We start from the raw sequence: 12,587 nt of genomic DNA on the forward strand, positions 1-12,587 counted from the left end.
ACTCTAGAGTGTAATCTCCTGCATAAAACCTCCCCAGGGCAGTAGCTGATGGGTCAATGTAGCCGAAGGGGTGTTGCATTCAAATCCACACGGGTGAAATCCAGATCTAGGCAAAGTCTCATTGACTCTAAGGCAACTAGGACTCAGAGCAAGTTACACAGTCCCATTAACAGGACAAGTCCATCATACGTGGCGAAACCAGGGCCCGTCGTCCATGCATTGTTGGGGAGCCTTGCTCTTTTGATTCAGCTGTCTCCATCACGGAGGAAAGATCCTTATTAGATTATTTAGGAGAACACTTAATGGCCGGGTACTTCTTTATGAACCAAAAGGGTAATTTTCACATGAGGTTTATAAATAATAAAATTGTGCTAAATGTTTGCGAGTGAACGAGAGGCCTGAACGCCATGGAAACTGTCACTGAGAAAAGCAGCGAAACCAGAGAGATGGAGCTTAGCTCAAAACCACACACCGGCCCTGCTCGCTCTCTCGATACGGGAACAAACATTATTCAAGCCGTCGTTAAAAAAGACCAGTTTAGGGATTGATACAGCAGTTTGCTTCCATTTCGCGGAAAGGCAGGCGCGAACCTCCGTAAAACACGGGCTCCTTCAGTCCTATTAAAGCAGCTTCCAAGGGAAGGTTTGCTTTTCCGGTGTTCCCATGAAAGAGACTCTTGGAAAATAGTCCAGGCGACGAGGATGAGCGCCAGGTTCACATCACAATGCCAGGAAGACAACATCGCGTCGTTGCGGATGGTGCTCATCAGTTGGGTGACGCCAGGTAAAGGGAGCGGAGAGATCTCGAGGACACCAGGCTGACGGCACAAAGCTTGCACAAGGGGTTGCTAAAAGAACCATGAACAAACTCTTAGTGACCAACGTGGGTAAACTTTACTTGCAAGCAAGGCTTGTCAGCAGGGAAAGAGGTTGTAGAAGAGGCCAAGGCAAAGGCATGTACTTGTGGAGCATCGCTCTCTCCCTACGCATGCCTCAAGTTGATCGCTTGTGATCGCGCTAAGCCCGGTCGCACGGGCATTGCAGCAAGGACCGAGAGACGGTCTGGCACATGCAGGGAGTAGGCTCCTCATCACCCCTTCCCACAGTGCACAGGTGAAAACGGGACAGCTACAGAAGAGAAATGAAGAACAGCCTTTTTGCATCAGAAATGCTCATGCCTTCAAGCCAAGAACCAGACTTGTTACCTTTGGCTTAGCGCCAAGCCAACAGCGACGGGTAGCCGGAGCTTTGTGCCCATCCAACGGTTAAAGAGAAGGGATTTGTACCGTACCAATAATGATATTATCTTACCTTGATTATATTATTTATGATCATTATTGCACACAGCCGGACATCAGAGCATCTGGAATTCTTTTAATCAGTTTCCTTTGCTGGAAACCGAAGTGCGGTGCTTCATCCGGGACTTGCTGTAAGGTTTGTGGTTGCTGCTGGGTTGTGCAGTGCTAGGCAGGCCCGTCAGGAGAAAGGCTCCCGGCTGGCGGAGCATCGCACGCTTCATCGTGGCCTCCGAACACGGCAATATTCACGTCGAAGCGGATGAGTGAACAACAGACAAGTTATACGCTTGATTCCTCTGCTTCATCTGACTTTTGATCTCGAATATGAGATTGCTATGATTGTTTTTCAGCTCTTCATGCGTATGTCATTAATGTGCACGTTGCTATAGAAACGTGGGATATAACATATTCTCCCATAGGTTTCTAAGGAAGTTTGGCCCTCTCTCTTTAATCTCGGAGCTACATGACTCCGAACCATGGCTTAACAGATGTTTAAACCACTGGTGCCCTTATGGCCCCTTTCTGCCAGCAGGTTGGAGAATCAACGGTTAGTCACAGGCAGCGAGGGTGGAAGGGAGCTCATGTCTACTCACACCTAGCCCAACCCCTGCTCCAAGCAGGACCAGCCCAACTGCATCATCCCAGCCAAGGCTTTGTCTATCTGGATCTTAAAAACTTTCAAGGATGGAGACTGCACCACCTCTCTGGGTAACTTGCTCCAGTGCTTCACCACCCTCCTAGGGAGAGAGTTTTTCCTAATCTCCAACCTCAACTTGCCTTGCTGCAGCTTGAGCCCATTGCTCCTTGTCCTGCCATCTGCCCCCACTGAGAACAGCCCAGCTCCATCCTCTTTGCAAGCCCCTGCAGGGAGGTGAAGGCTGCTATTCAATCCCCCTCAGTCTTCTCTTCTGCAGACTCAATCAGCCCATTTCCCTCGGCCTCTCCTCACCAGTCCTATCCCCCAGCCCCACAACCATTGTCATTGCCCTCCACGGGACTCTCTCCAGTGTGTCCACATCCTTTCTGTAGCAGGGGGCACAAAACTGGACACAGGACTCCAGATGTGACCTCCCGAGTGCTGAATAGAGGGAAGAATTGCTGCCCTCCATCTGCCGGCAACGCTCCTACCGATGCAGCCCAGGATGCCGTTACCCTTCTTGGCACAAGGGCACACTGCTGGCCCCTGTCCATCTTCTTGTCCCCTGTCCCCCCAGGTCCTTTCCTGCAGAGCTGCTGCCCAGCCTGTTGCCCCAGCCTGCACTGGTGCAGGGGATCGCTCCCTCCTCAGCGCAGGACTTTACACTTCTCTTTGTTGAACCTCAGGAGATACTTTTTGGCCCAGTCCTCCAATGTGTCGGACCAATAGAAATCCCTTCTCCTTCCTCCCGACTCCAGTGTCCAGTCTTTCCCAGAGTCCTGAAGCAAACAGAGGGCTTGCAGAGGCTGAGAGCTCTCATGCAGCGAACAGGCACAAAAGCACCTTCTCTAGATATTTAAAAAAAACAACAACTAAGTGTAAAGCAAACGGTATTATGTTCTTTGATAGCTGCCTGTGTTAAAGGCATCTAACAAGAACGGTCTGCTCCTTTTTCATGGTGATGCCTTGTAGGTGTGAAGCTTTTACACAGAGCCGTGCTTCCCCGTAGCTGCTGGTTGTGACCTCTCAAGTTTCTTCAGCCTCACTCCCTAAATCATAAAAATACTAGATGAACTGTAATTCTCTGCATGCATTTACATCAGGGTGGTTAGCACGGGCCTACAGCCTGCTGGGGATTAGTCTACAACTTTCACCCTGGCTGCCGCGTTCGGAGTCTTGTTCACGTCACGTGGAAGGACGCCAGACTCGGTACGGGCCGCCTTGGGGAACTTTGCTTCCAAGAGGAAGGCACGGTTCAAGGGGAACGTCGAGTCCTGAGCCTGCCCTTCATGAATGAGCAGAGGAAAGAGAGTCCTGCCCAAGTCCAGGTCCCGCAAGCGCAGGACCGCACACGGAGGGGAGCTTCGTGCTCCGAGACGGAGCAACCAGACAAGAGGAATCAATTAGCTCCGAATGGAAGTGAAAATAATGCAACTTATTAGATGCTGAAATTGTTTTAGTGCTGGGAATGGAAATGAATTCATTACAACTGATGATCCCGTTAATAAAGATCCTTCTCCAGAGCCATCAAGGAGCAGCAAGTGCCGTAAACACAGCACCCCTCCTCGCTCATTAGCTTCCTCACCTGGACGGAAGCCAAATCAGGCACTCGCTTGCCAAAAGAAAGGATCAGGTGTAGTCGCAGACGAGACCAGGGTGGGAGGAGAGCTTTGAAAGGCACCCAAATTGGGGCTGTCCCAGGTGAGCATCCTCCAGGGCCGGGGTGGGGGAGAGGAAAAGTGCTTTGAAATGTGGGAACGTGAAACAGTTGGAAAGAAAACGGGAGCACGGGTCCGGTATTGCTGGAGACACGGCGGAGGGTCACCCAGTCACGTCTCTGTAGCTGTTTGCCCTGCCGGAGGGATTCGATGCCGCCCGCGCTTACATTTCGGCCTATCGCTGCCAACAAAAGGGAAGCACGACGGGCGTGGATATTCCTGTGACTTACCGTGAAAAGGGTTCACCAACGAGCATGTGCCTGGTAACTCACAGCACCGCTGATGGAGACGCCGAGAGGAAAGAATGGCTCCGGTTCCACCTTCCTAAGCCTTTGCAGCTTCCACCAGCTGGCAAATCCCCCAGACCCATGAAGCTGCTGGCCTCGCTGCCTGTGTATAGGCTCCCGCAGCTTGTAGCAATGCTTAATGCACATTAGCCTATTTTAATGCACATTAAAACGTCACTGAAAAAAGCATGCTGTTTAGTTGCTACCCTGCATGGAAGCTGTACGGCACCAGTTTGCTAACGCTCGTTGGCCAAGAGAGGGGCCCATCAGCGTAGCGGGTGGAGGATGCATCACCCCTGCTGCAGAGACGAGACCCAGGCTATTCCCCTGCTACGCGACTAAGGGCGGTGTCCGGGGCAAGGGGTGCAAGAGGGCCCAGGGCTTGGAGGCTGAGAGGTTATGAACTCAAAGCATTGAAAACCCGGCTGTGGGCAGCACATTTCAGCTTTGCTGCCATTGCTACTTCCCCTGCAACGATGCTTTGCGGCGAGCTCGTCTTTCTGGTTAATTCAACGGGGGAAGAGACTGCAGAACGCGAACAGATTGCAACTCGCTTGGGCTAAAAATAAGCGTTTACGAACGTCGTGTTTTGGGAGAGGGAAGCCTTTTCGACACGTTCATCACTCCTCTTCCTCCCTCATCCCAACAGCCTGTGTGATCTTCCCCCAAAATGACTCAGTCCCTGATTGTGTGTCTGTCTCCGTGACTAAGCGTGAAGCAGCCCTGGCTATAATTAAGCTGTGGATGATGCCATGCTTGTTTGCTGATTGATGCTCATCAGCAAACGCCACCGGTACTTTTCTAGGGAAGTTCAGCGGCACGCCCCGTCCCTGCTGCCAGACCGGTGTGGAGAAAGGGGACGCACCGTGAGAGGAGGACAGGCACTTTTGGTGCACGGCGATGTCTTCTGGTCTTCTCCCTTTTCGTGCATCGTCAGCAGAGCTGTCTACGACATCGCGGTTGGTGCAGGGAGCCGCCGACTTGTACCGTATTTGTTATACCAACATTTGTGATATTGGTTATGCTGGATTGCCAGATTTCTCACTTGCCCCATTACTGGCTCGGTCTCTTTAGCTTTTCCTAATAGCTTAGGTTTTGCCCAGATGTTAAGATCCAAATTACATACCTTTTGTGTGCAGGGATGAGAAGGACACCGAGAAAATATTCTCCCTCTCGTTAAGGATCGAGTGTCTCTTTAGCTTCATTTTCATCTACAGATCCTCTTCATTACCACAATAATGAGCATTTCTGCAGCTAAGTATGCTCATTATTTCAAAGGCAATCCTCAGTCCGCTGGGGCGTCCGGCCCAGTGGGTAGAGCCAAGCTTGGGGCCAGGGACTGCAGGGGGGGGTTCAGAAACCAAGTATCAAGCCAGCGCCCACAGTTTTTAGTGTTGCTTCATGTGCATTAGCCTATTTTAATGCACATTAACTAAATTGCATGTTTTTTCAGTGATGCTTTAATGTGCATTAAAATAGGCTAATGCACATTAAAGTGGACGTGTAGACTCTTTTCTTTGGCAGTCACAGCCAGTCCATCCTCACCTGGTTTTTGAGAACAAAGCAGTCTAAAGAGTCCGACTGCAAGCAAAACTGACGCCGACTTCTCTAGGAACTGCATTTTGGTCTATTTTTTAATAATTTCTGTATTTCTAGTACTTCCAATATTTTCAAAATAGAGTTGGGCAAAATATTTTGGGCAGGCAGTTATACAAAATTGTTATTGACTGCCATGTCCCATTTTGCAAAATGTACTGTTCCTGTCTCAACTTTATCAATATTTATTACTGAGATATTTATCAAGATGCTATTGAAAGCATTGTTGGAATATGTGGTTTACTGAATATTATGCAAAATGGATCTGCTTTGAACCCTCTAAAATAGAAACAGTTTGAAAAACTTCGAAATGTTTCATGTCAGAAGCAAGGATTTGGGGGGCAATATCTTTTATTGGACCAACTACATTGTTAGGAGAGATTTTAGACGCACTTTTGGGCACAAGATACTCTTCCTCGGGTGTGGGGAAGAAGCAGACACTGCTATAGCACCACTGCAGCACTACCAGAACATTTTTCCTTCTCGTGGACCACCTTGTTACATCGGCATAAATTGGAAGCTGGCATTTTTTCAAAATCATGGATTTGTAAGTCTGACAAAGAGATGCTTTCCCTCCCCAAATTCATCCACAATTACTGGATGTTTTACCTTCAAAACCCAAACTAAGTCGTCTTATGAAACTCGTGGCAGGGGGAAAGCCAAAGCAATTGTGTTTGCTGAAAACCTGGAAAGAGCTGAATGCATCTGTTATGTGTTGCTGTGCTACCTGCGATACAGCAAATACTGCTTGGATGAAGGTTTAGCTAAAAATAATAGTGTCTGCTCTGGGTCGTCATGTCTGCATCCTTCATTTCCAAGGTACTTGACAACCTAACCAAGCAGGTTCGACACATCATGTGCAGCAGCTGCTCCTCTACACCTGGCTGTCGACACCCCCGCAATCAACTCAGAAAAGCATGAGGAAATGATTAATACGATATTAAGCAAAATAACTGTATACATGAATAATGATATGTATTGAGCAAAGCCAATAAACAATTACTGTTCACTCATCTCTATGTGAAGTTCCCCCTGGCTTAATCATTGAGGTCTTGTTGTTTCTTGTAGTAAGCACAGCTAAGGAGGCTGGGATGTGAAGCGATAATTACCTCTCTGTACTTTAGGCTCTTTGTCTGTGTTTACGAGTGCATTTAAAGGGAACTTAGTAAAGGCACTGACAACTTCACTGAAAATCTACTATTACTGGAAAATGTTTGGCAGGCTGCATGATGGGGGAGCTGTGCAAAATACGGGTGTAGGATGGAAAATGGCCTGTTTTGCCGTTGTTACTCCTCCATCTCTGTCTTTTTCTGCTCTAGGGTGAGCTATGAGCTAACCCGGTTTAGATGAGGTGCTGTTGTGCACAGAGGGTGTGTCTACATGTGTACAGTTCCTGCGCAGTAACCGAAAATTACTGAGCAGTACAGGAGCACATCTACATGTTCATGCCTGTATGGCGTAGTAACTATGGCAACGTATGCCAACTTTGGCGTAGATTTTCTACCTGCATCATGCAGGTAGCAAATTTACACCCGAGTAGTTACTACACAGTAACACACATGTAGATGCATTACTGCACAGTAACACTGTGTGTGTGGACCAACCTGAGACTAACTTTACTCCCAAGTTAGTCCAGACACAGTTACTGTGCTTTAATGCCTGCACTTGTAGATGCCAGCCTAAATCTGCTTACTGCGCAGTAATTTACTGCACAGTAAATGCACGTGTAGACACACCCAGAGGGGTGGGGATCTACTAAACAGAGAGACGGAGTTAGCCATGTTCGTCTGAAGTTTGGCAGAAGGCAGGGTTGACATGCACCATGTAGACTAACTAAATAAGACATAGAGAGAGCACAAGCTTTCGTGAACCTGAGGTCACTTCATCCTCCCTTAACACAGTCCATCAAATGAATTCAAACCCATAAGGTGGATATCTACCCTGCCTTTGATCTGCTTCTTAGTTAGTCCATAAGGTGCACATCTATCTTGCCTTCGATCTGCTTAACTCCAGATATTGCGGATTCAAAAAGTCAAAGGAAATACTGCATCTGCACTCTGCCTCCCCGAAGGGGTTGTTGAAGGTTGTTAGATGCCCTTCACTGCAGGGGCTGATTTACCCCTGTCTGGAGGGAAGCAGGGCTGAGGCTCTGCTTCCTTCTCTCCTCCAAAGGACCCCGATGGCGGCACCATCCCCGTGCCCAGGACCAGCCTCCACCTGCATCTGTCGCCCTGCACGCCCAGTCCTGTAGGAAGATTGGGAGTGGGTCCCTTGTAGGTCTCTTAAATCCCAGCTTTTGTTCAAAACTGCCTGTCTGGGAAAAAGATCCTGCAGGGAGGAGAAGCCAAAGCTAAGGCTGCTGGTGAGCCCTGCCATCCCAGCCTGCGTGCCCCCCTAGGTAAGGGCAGAAGCTGGCACGAAGCAGCCCCCAGGACGTGAAGTCAGCTGTCATCATAGTGACCATAAAGATTTATTCTGGGCTACACAGAGCCGTTAGCAGTGCAGAGTCCCCCCTGCTCCACTTTTGCATGTATAAGCTATAGCCCATAAATACAGACATGCTTTTACTGTAAACTCTAAATAAAAACGCTATGCTACCTGCCAGGCGGATACGAGGCACCAAAAATGCTGCAGCTTCTTCACATTATCCAGTTTCAACCCCCTCTTCCCCACTCCTGCTTCTTGCTTTGGCAATATGAGCACTTAAATACTACATTTACATGCACAATTCAGCAAAAGGGACTGAGCAGCACAAGCCATGTCATAACCACAATCATCTCAAGCCTACACATGCTTCCTGTGAGTAATAGCACGATTCCAGTCCACTCCATGGCAGGTTGCTCTCTACCACGGTCCTTGCTAGACTAGCCGAGCATCTGCTAGCAATGCATTTAAACAGCTTGACTGGCATCTGTCATGGGTTTGTCCTCCCACCTAGGAAGTGCCCTGGAATAGTTTGAGTCAGACCTGCTTTGTAGGACATGTATTCAGCTACATGTTACTGCGGAGAAGGTGAGGGCAAAGAAATCTGCCCTGCACTCGGAGTTCAGGGAGGTCGGGTTCAGCGTGGTCCTTCGGGCCGGGGAGAGGGGGAGTTATTTCCACAGCCCTTGTCTGGCCCCTGAGAAAATGTCATCTCTTGTACAGATGTACTTTATCATCCATTTAGTAGGAGCAGTGCCAGCAGATGGAGGGCAGTGGTTCTTCCCCTCTATTCAGCACTGCAGAGGCCACATCTGGATCCTGTGTCCAGCTGTGGCCCCCCACTACAGAAGGGACATGGACACATTGCAGATAATCCAGTGGAGGGCAACAAAAATGGTTGTGGGCTGGGGGACAGGACTGGTGAGGAGAGGCTGAGGGAACTGGGCTGATTTAGTCTGGAGAAGAGAAGACCGAGGGGGATTTGATAGCAGCCTTCACCTCCCTGCAGGGGGGCTGCAAAGAGGATGGAGCTGGGCTGGTCTCAGTGGGGGCAGATGACAGGACAAGGAGCAATGGACTCAAGCTGCAGCAAGGGAAGCTGAGGTTGGATATTAGGAAAAACTCTCATGAGGAGGGTTGTAAAGCACTGGAGCAGGTTACCCAGAGAGGTGGTGCAGTCTCCATCCTTGGATGTGTTTAAGACCCAACTTGACAAAGCCTTGACTGGGATGTAGTTGGGGCTGGTCCTGCTTGGAGTAAGGGTTGGACTGGATGTGACCTCCTGAGCTCCCTTCAACCCTCACCATCTATGATCCTTTCAGGAAGTTCCCCCGTGCCAGGAGTAGCATCTCCATCTCCATAATGGTCTTTGTCAATGGGCTTAGTCCAACACATTCGCATCACGCTTGCCATGTAGTACCGAGCAGCTCTATCAGTTCTGCACCGTGGTGTTTGCTGTTCAATCACAGCAGCCTGACTTTAACAGCAAAGAAGAGGTGTTACACTGCAAACCAGGACACCCACGTGGGATTCACGCTACTACTAAACAGCCTTTTAACACCCTCGTAAGTAAAATGTACCAGGTTGATTCAATAAACCTTCTGCTTCTCTTGCCGCTTCTGCTCCTGCGACATCTGATATAGTCTAAATCCAGGGTGTGTTTGGCCATCTGGGTTATTTGGGTATTCAGGAGTGAGCTGAGTGTTTCTCTGAAGCCTAAATATTGGCTGCTTCACTTGCTGAGGGTTTCACATGGCTGCCCTGTGCCTTTTTATACCCAAGTGCTTCTCCAGCGGTCCATCTTGGCACATCGCATCATGGGACACGGGGTTGTTTCAGGTCCACTCATCTCACCTCTCATCCGCGTTAAGAAAACTAAATGCACTGCAGCAATGAGAGCACAGACGCGCGGTCTATATTTACCAACAGTCTCCTTCGGATCCAACGCTCAATCAGCCTGGTAAAGAGAGAAACGTTTTCTCCATAGATCTTCAGGGCCAAACAAATGCGAACAGAGCCCAGGAGTTGTACAGCACAGGAAACCTCAGGGCATCATTTAAATGAGCTTAAATCAAATTTATCATCATCTGTGTTTATATGGTCTGTCTTTTTTTTTTTTAATTATTTCCAGTCAACTGAACTGGAAACATATGTTCCTTCTTGCCAAAAGTCTTGAACTGACTTGTAATCCTTTGTTTTAACTCATACCTACAGGTTTTCAGTAGGAGCGTATAAAAGACCTGCACGCCAGGGCACGGGCACGCTCCCGGGCACAGATGCCACGTCCCTGGTTTCAGCAGGCATCGCGCCCCTCACGTTGAGAGAAGAATTGAGTCCATTAAGAGCTTCAGGACCCAGAGTGCACACCGTCAAAGGCACCGGCAAGCCCAAGCAGCGTGCGACGAGCTACCAATCTTTCACGATGCCCAGGACAAGCTAGGGATGCAAGCAATGCCCGGCCGCTAAGCTAGCAGAGACAAGACGCTCACGTCTCTTCCTTGCCAACGTGATGCCATTGCACAAGGATGCGGATAAACAAGGAGACTCTCCGGGTTTTCAGCGGGGCGTTTCGGGGACGCTGCACAGTCCACTAAATAAAGCCGTTTTCCCTCTTCCGCAGAGAAGTTGCCCTAACTGATCTATCGGTGATGTTCAGAGTCTCTAGACCTAGATAGTTATTTATATTTTCCCCCCTGCAGCACTAGGCGAGTTAAAAATAAGAGCCAGGAATGACTTTCTGTCATGCCACCATGCATGCTGCTGCAGTGAGACCTAAGCAAATGGGATTTTCGAGTATGGTAAAAAGCTGTAGTTTGTGCTTTCCTTTGGCCAACACGCTTGCCAGGACATATAAATGCAGGGCCGAGCCTGCCTTCCTAGAAGAGCGTGATAGTCTTCTCGGCTGGAAAGCTGACAAGACACTGAATTCCGAATTCAGGAAATGTTCAGCCCTATGATGTGTTCATAATTAAATTTATTTCCCTTGAATGCAGCTGTGAGTCTCCCTGGCTTATTGCGCCAGGCGGCTGCATGTAAAGGATGAAGCCTGTGGAATCGAATAGATTGATGACATGATTTAAGAACTATTGGGAAAGATTAATTGAATTAAATGGGACTCTCACTAGTTGCCCTAATCTTCTGGAGTGAGCTTGACTGATTTCACACCTTACCTGCATTCCCAAACCCATACATTATATATGTTTTATATGTTTTCCCCCGGTTTATTAGGAGCTTTCAGTGTTCAGTCACTTACTACCCACTGGAGGACAAACCCCCAGAAATATTTATAGTCTTTTTGATGCCTTGTTTGTTCCTCTCCTTGCTGTATGATAATGGGGCTGAGTGACTGCTGACGACCACTTTGAGATGCCTCTAGAGACACAGGGGTCAAATCCCAGGAGTCTTGCCCAGCCCCTGCGGGCGCTTGGACACGATGTGTACCGTTTAGATGCACGTGATGAAACGGCACCAAAATCGCCATTTTGCTACGTTTCATAGTTGTTCGGGTCGCAAGGGACCTCAAAAGATCATCGACTTAGTTGCATGTGAAAATACACACTGACATCTTCTTATTGCGGTAGGTTTTGGTTTCTCGTAGTAAATTAGACCACCTGAGCTAAAGGGGAAGAGCACGGCCCCCCCTGAGACCCTTCGTTGATGCAGCTGTGAAATCTCCATCGCTGGAGATGTTCAAGAAGAGGCTGGACAAGCATCGGTTGGGGATGATTTAGGTCTACGTACGTCTGTGTTGTACTCTGGCTATTTCCCAGGCCCCTGGGCTTTGCTGGTTGCCACATAGGGCTGGGCTGGGAACGATTATTGAGACCCTCCATGCCCGGCAGCGGCTGCCTTCTCCACGCGGGGGCATTGCCGAGACATGCCCTAAAGGGGCTGCTCTGATCATCTCTTAATCCCCATGCCAAATGCCAAAAAAAGCACGCCTGCTGCCCCGCACGATGGATTGATATTTCCACAAGCTAACGAGCTATGACATTGCACCAGGCATGATAATTGGACCTCAGGGCCCAGCCCCACTGCGGTCACTCCGGCGGGAATCGGACATTTTGGGGTCAGCACAACCTCCAGATGGCACAAGGGATGTTAAGAAGAAAGAGACGTCCGAGCCTGCGGACTAAACGTGCGCCAAGGGAGACGACTCATTACGCGCCTGCCTCATCTTGTAGTGATTTGAACTAGGTGCAGGGAGAATCGGGGAGGTTCCCGTCTTCTCCCCCTTGGGCTGTCAAACGTGTAGTGTCAGTGGGAAGACGCAGGCCACGAGGTACGACCCCGCATGGTAAGGACGGCAGAGCCGTGATGCTTTGTGCATGAGTTTGTAAGGTTCGTTAGCACGGGCTATTTAAGCTTCTGAAAGATGCTGATTTCTTGGTTACATTTTTGGACTTCAGTCTTAAAGGATCCTGTCTTTGGCAGTAAAACATGTAGCAAAGGGTGGCTGGAATGGCCTTCAAGCTTGATAGAAAGTCATTTAATTTTAGAACATGTCAATAAGTACTAGGCAGAAAGCTTGTGCATTTAATAGCATCCATCAGACATTTTCCCTTCAAAACCTGTTGACCTTCTCGGGAGAGGGCACTGAACAGACCAGCGGCTCTGCTCATCACCTC

The 12,587-nt window shown here is 49.0% G+C and overlaps 2 long non-coding RNA genes across 3 annotated transcripts in view; one reads left to right on the top strand and one right to left on the bottom strand.

Moving 5' to 3' along the window:
* LOC109284431 (uncharacterized) overlaps nt 1-12,587 on the top strand; it is a 42,072-nt gene that overhangs the window by 23,900 nt on the left and 5,585 nt on the right. Inside the window, exon 3 of the long non-coding RNA XR_002091882.2 lies at nt 10,174-12,256. This is a non-coding gene — a long non-coding RNA (uncharacterized LOC109284431). The remainder of the gene's footprint in view (nt 1-10,173; nt 12,257-12,587) is intronic.
* LOC106739323 (uncharacterized) overlaps nt 1-12,587 on the bottom strand; it is a 70,098-nt gene that overhangs the window by 23,555 nt on the left and 33,956 nt on the right. The gene's annotated exons all lie outside the window — the stretch shown is intronic.

The sequence above is a fragment of the Alligator mississippiensis genome, chromosome 8, assembly GCF_030867095.1.
Source record: "Alligator mississippiensis isolate rAllMis1 chromosome 8, rAllMis1, whole genome shotgun sequence".
Classification (NCBI taxonomy): domain Eukaryota; kingdom Metazoa; phylum Chordata; order Crocodylia; family Alligatoridae; genus Alligator; species Alligator mississippiensis.